At 35.0% G+C, this 6,270-nt stretch overlaps 1 long non-coding RNA gene across 2 annotated transcripts; it reads left to right on the forward strand.

Moving 5' to 3' along the window:
* The first annotated feature begins 635 nt into the window (after positions 1-635).
* On the forward strand, positions 636-3,161 carry LOC145134343 (uncharacterized). Of its 2 annotated transcripts, none has more exons than XR_013719078.1 (2): positions 636-2,879; positions 2,981-3,161. It is a non-coding gene; the product is annotated as an uncharacterized LOC145134343 (long non-coding RNA). The 2 variants fall into 2 exon arrangements; XR_013719079.1 differs by having other exon boundaries at positions 2,988-3,161.
* Positions 3,162-6,270: the final 3,109 nt, after the last annotated feature.

The following is a 6,270-nucleotide window of genomic DNA, read 5'->3' on the forward strand; positions in this document are numbered from 1 at the left end:
TTTAGCATTTCAATTATAAACAAGGGATGTGAAAATACATGAATATGGAACTATTATTTCCTGTACTTCCTTTTCCATGTTCTACTTTTATTGTGTATCTTTCTTCGTTTGAACAACAATTATCACATGCAATTAATTGTTGTTATTATATATACTTTTAAGAAATACTAAATTAAAGGTTATGACTATTTATTTTAAGAAAATCATATTTTATATATCATTAAAAACATTATTATTTGTTTTTGCTGCCGAAACTTATTAATTTAAAAGTAACTTTAGAATATATTTATAAGAAGTCAAAGTCAAAGTTGAATCTTCAATCCATCAAACCAATTTTTCTTTACAAAAAAAATAAGAAAAGACAAAAATATAATTGAAATAGAATATTATTATACTGTAACATCCGATTTTCAGAAACAGTTTTATGCTTAAATTGGAAATATTAAGTTTTGGGGGTTCTTTCTAGGTAGCGACACGACGGATTTAGGGGATGTGGCGCAACTAGTTCGCAACGCAACCTTTAATGAAACTCGCGGTGCGAAAGGTCTGATGGGACAAACTCTAGAGGCCCCGGGTTTTGGTCCTATTTAAAGGCACAAATCTTTAGTGTTTCGTCACTCTCTCAACCTCCATTCTTAGAAACATCTTCTCTGCCAAACCCTAGCCTCTTGAAGTTTTTTTGGTATTCTTATTTTCTTCTTGGTGTGATTTTGGTGAATGAAAGTGCATTGTGGTGTTCAAGGAAGCAACCTACAAAAGTTGTCTACCTTCATTTTGCCTCTCCTAGCTCTGTGAGCATCCAAGATCCTATCTTTTTTACTCTTTCATGTAAGATATAGGTTTTTGGTGGTATTGCGAACTTTTTGGTCCCTAGATCTTGATGTTTTTGAAGTTTCAAGAACTTGATAACTTGTGTTAATTTTTTTATGCTTCTGGACCTTTCATGAAAGATAAAAGACCATGCATGTGCTTTCCTTGAGGCATGCACTTAGTTTTGACATTATAAGTGAACTTTTGTACTTAGGGTTTAAGATCATGGTTTATTAAGCCATTTGGATGGATAAAGTTGGAAACTTCATCTATTAAGATGTTGTGGAGTTTTAGATATGAGATTTAGAACTCTTGTCTTTAGGGATTAAGCACAAAACGAAGGTTGGCGGTTTTACCGGGTTAGCTTCGCGACGCCTTGAGGTAATTCAATGTGATCCTGTAAGGTTTCACCATTACTTTGTCAGGTAGCGGTTCACGACACGACTGGTCCTTGGTCTCGGCACGACCGTTTATAGTTGACCTTTGACTTTTTGACCAATTTGACTTTTGGCCAAACTGGGGATTTTAAGTTGTAGACTGGGTTAGAAACTCAATTTGGTTATATGTGGTTCGTGATAGTTGTGTATCATTTTGGAATTAGGAGGCTGCAACTTTTCACTTCAGGTGAGTCTTCTCACTATATTACTTATGTCATGATTGGCTCCTCTATGTGTTGGATTCCGGTGTAATACTATGACATGTTAGTATGCTTAGTTAGACTAGTAGGGTCTTGATTATGGATTGCAGTTTGTGGCTTGTTGTTTGGTATGTTATGTGACTTGTTGGGCTGATGACAAGATCAGGACAGGTTGTGAGTCAAACAATGTTCGGTTGGGTTGAAGACAAGACCAAGATACGTCATGAGTGAAACAATGTTGGGTGGTTTGATGACAAGATTGGGATAGGCCATGAGTCAAAGAGTACCCAATTGGGATTACAGCTACATCAGAACTAGCCGTGAGCTAAAGAGGCCCAACACTTGCATGTATAGTTATTACTGTGATGTTTTTGATATTTTGGGGAACTCACTAAGCTTTGTGCTTACAATTGTGGATTAAATGTTTTTTAGGTTGTGCTTCTGGTAGTGATAAGGCTCTAACTTGATTGTGAAGCATGTACATCTCTTATCTATTATGTTATTTGGCTTCTGTAATTTTTGATACATTTTATTGGGTTATCCTGATTCGAACCGTTTGGTACTTGGGATTTTTATGAAACATGGTTTTGGAATGTTTATTTTATATTTGAAAAATAGAAATTTTGGTTTGAAATTTCGGACGTTACAAGATGGTTTCAGAGCTCTCGTTTGAGGGATTTGGATGAACACTCATGTGATTACAAACTCAAACTAGGATCTAATAAATTTTACCAACCTTTTTGAAAAGATTTTTTTTTATAAAAAAGGAAGAGATACAATGTGTATAGTTGGCCAAAACTCAGAAAGAAAAGTGATTCCCGAAATATTCATGCATGTTATATATATGTTGAATTGTTGAATCTTTTTCATGCCTTATTGACTTAGAGTTTGCTTACTATGTGTTATTTGAAATTCACGCTAATGTTACTGGTTGTTAAATATGGTTGCAAAGTGGATGAGATTGGAAATGTAATCACACATGTTTTGGGAATGAAGAGATATATCGATCACCTAGAGAGATTGGGGTCTCCATATCCATAAGACTTGGCCACAGACTTGATTTTGAACTCATTTCCAAAGTCTTGTGATACCTTCATTATGAACTACAATATGAATGGGTGGGATAATCCTATTGCCGAGTTACACTCGATGCTCAAAACTATTGGGAAGAATATCCTAAGTAAAACCCCTCAAGTGCTTATGATTCGTGAAAGGAAAATCAAGAAGAAGAAAGGAAAGAACTTTCAGGGAGAGCCACAAGCTGGCAAGGGCATAAGGAAGAAAGCTCCCCAAGCTCAACCGCCAAAGAATGAGAAAAAAGTGGCTAAGGATGACGCCTTCTTTGAGTGTAGCATTATTGGTGATTGGAAGAGGAATTATCCTACTTATCTTGTTGGGTTGAAAGCCAAGAAGGTCGGAGAAGGAACTTCAGGTATATTTATTTTCATGATTGAAATGATATATTTACTTTTTCATGTAACATTTATGTATTTGATGCTGGTTGTAGAACTCACATATGTAATTTGTTGCAAGGGTTTAGAAATAGTAAGGAGTTGAAGACAAGTGATGTGGTACTACATGTCAGCAATGGAGAAAGAGTTGTTGTCCTAGCGATAGGACATTTTGAATTATATTTACCAAATGGCATGTATTCATTCTTAGACACTGCATGCTTTATTACTACTATAAGAATAAATATCATTTTAGTTTCCCATTTAAAGAAATATGGTTTCACATGTCAAATTGTTGATGATAATATTTACTCCCTTTTTAATGGAATATTCTATTTTGAGGTTATACCAATAAATAGAATTTATGAATTAAACCTTGATGATTCTTCAAACAATAAATCCATTTATCATGTTAACACCAAAAGGATCAAACAAGATTTCAACCAAACATATCTATGACATTATCGTCTTGGACACAGAAACAAGAAGTGCATATCCCAACTCCTAAAGAGTGGACTTTTCGAAGCAAATGATGATGACTCATTTTTATATGTGTGAATCTTGCTTATGTGGCATGATGACAAAATCCATTTTCTCTGGTTTGAGTAAAAGGGCAAGTGTTTTGTTAGTTATCATACATACTGATATGTGTGGTACTTTCAAAACCATGTCTAGATACGATGAAATATATTACATCTCCTTCACTGATAACCTCAGTCATTTTGGTTATGTTTATTTGATGGAACATAAACATGAAGCATGTGAAAGTTCAAATTGTTTCAAAGTGAAGTTGAAAATCAACTCAACAAGATAATTAAAATCCTTCGTTTAGATAGAGTTGGCGAATAATTGAGCCAAGAGCCAAAAGTTCCATAGTAGCATATTATAACTATGAGATATGGAAAATAGATATCAAAACCGCTTTACTAAATGGATACCTGGAAGAAGATGTCTATATGGTTCAGCCCGAAGGTTTTGTTGATCAAAAGAATCATAATAAAGTGTGTAAACTCAACACATTTATGGGTTAAAGTAAGCATCTCGAAATTGGAATCATCGTTTTGATGATGAACTCACAAAGCATGGTTTTATCATAAACAAAGATGAATCTTGTGTTTATAAGAAAACTAGTGGGAGATCGGTGACCTTTTCTATATGTGGATGACATACTTATCATGGGAAATCACAATCCGACTTTGAAAGGGGTAAAATCTTGGCTTGGAAAGTGTTTTTCAATGAAAGATCTAGGTGAGGCAGCATGCATTCTTGGTATAAAGATGTACAGAGATAAATCAAAAATATGAATGAGCTAAAGTACATACATTGATAAAGTCTTAAAGAGGTTAAAGATGGAAAACTCCAAGAGAGGATATTTACCAATGACACATGGCACAATATTAAGTTTATATCAATTTCCTAGCACAAAGGTTGAGCTAGAAAAGATGAAAGGTGTTTCATATGCTTCGGTTTTTTGATCCATCATGTATGGCATGCGTTGTACTAGACCTGATGTTTCGCATGCTTTGAGCATGATGAGAAAATATCAACAAAATCCAAGAGACAGTCACTGGATGGTTGTGAAGAACATTTTGAAGTACTTGCAGAGAACTAAGGATATGTTCCTATTATGTGGAGGTATGGAAGAAGATCTATGTGTAAAGTGTTACACTGATGCTTCATTCAAAACAGATCGAGATGATTGTAGTCACAGTCAGGATATGTCTTTATTATCAATGGGGTGTAGTATCTTGGAAGAGATCCAAGCAGAGTGTTGTAGCGTAGTCTACTACAGACTCAGAATATATTGTTGCTTCAGAAGGAAGCTGCTTGGATGAAGAAATTTATTGGAGATATAGGGGTTGTTCCGTCCATTCAAGATCCCATAGAAATCTTTTGTGACAATTAGGGTGTTATTGCTTTGGCCAAAGAACCCAGATCGCATCAGAAGACCAAGCACATTAACTGAAGGTTAAACTACATTCAAAATGAAGTTGTAAGACAACAACTAATGTAATAATTGTGATATATAGAATACGATCTTTTCATTAGTTACTTATTGTGATCTATATTAACATGTTTAATCCTTGTGTAATTTAGTCACTTAAAATTCATAGTCAGTCATTATTGTGGGAATAATAATGAATTAAGACTAATATGAACTTGATTGGTTCACAAAGAGTTGTAACCAGGTTCATAGGTAGTTGCTAGAGAACAAGTATTGGATATGACCCGTTCAAGATCACTTCATGGATTGTTATCATGAATGATACTTGACAAAGTTAATATCTTTATATTTTTAATACCTAAGACCAGGGATGAGCATACAACCTGTTGGAATGGACCGGACCGGAAAAAAACTAGGATCGGACCAGGACCGAACCAGATATTCTTATAAGTGGGCTGGTTTTCAGGTTTCGATTTTTACAATAACTGTGTTTTGGGTTTGGACCGAACCCAGAATAAGGATTTTAACCCAGACCAGACAGGAATACTAAAGGTTGTTAGCTTTTTTGAGCGACGTACATGGAATGTTGACATTTTTGTAACAAAATATTAAAACCACGATGACATTTTTGTGACAAAAAAGATTTAGAACTAACATATGAAATTTTCAAAAAACCACACCGAACAAACTTGTAATTTACCGTAAGTGTTAATTTTTATAAACCAAATTACATAAATACTATTCATGTTTTACAAAAATTCATATATCTAGTCTCTAGTTTTTTATTTGTGAATACGGTGTATATGTGGTTTTAAATTCTTGTGATTGGTCCTTATAGTTTGGTACCCGGAAACGGACCAAAACCGTAAACAACACTGCCAAAGTCTAATTCGGTCCAAAACCTAAAACCCGGTTTGGTACCCGGACTCGGACGGGACCGAAACCGGACCCGATACACCCTAGATACACCCTAGATACACCCTAAACCGGTTTGGTTTCCGGGTAAGGTACGATTTCCGGTATTCGGGTTTTCAGTATTCTGCCTAGTTCTGTCTAGGTCCGTCCCATTGCTCATCCCTACCTAAGACACATATTTGGGACTTAAGTATGGGGAATGTTGTCCTTTAATGTAGTCAAGTGTTGTTTTTTAAACATACAATTATAAAAGCTATTATTAGGTGTAATATGAACCATGCAACATGCGTATGTAGTCGAGATGAGATTTTTTTTCCTTTTGTGCATTGAGAGTTAGACATCTAAGGCACCTTACCAAATGTTGATCACTTAATGATATTGACTGCGATCTGTATCTCGTGTTCAACATGATGTCTGTGACAAATGGATAACTGAATACTTACCTTATACATCAATTGCAGCTTTGAGATTTTAGGAATTGGATGTTGATGAATAACACTTCATCGTATGTT

This window comes from Lactuca virosa, chromosome 8 (assembly GCF_052849685.1).
Source record: "Lactuca virosa cultivar CGN04683 chromosome 8, Lactuca_virosa_CGN04683_v6, whole genome shotgun sequence".
In the NCBI taxonomy this organism is placed as follows: domain Eukaryota; kingdom Viridiplantae; phylum Streptophyta; class Magnoliopsida; order Asterales; family Asteraceae; genus Lactuca; species Lactuca virosa.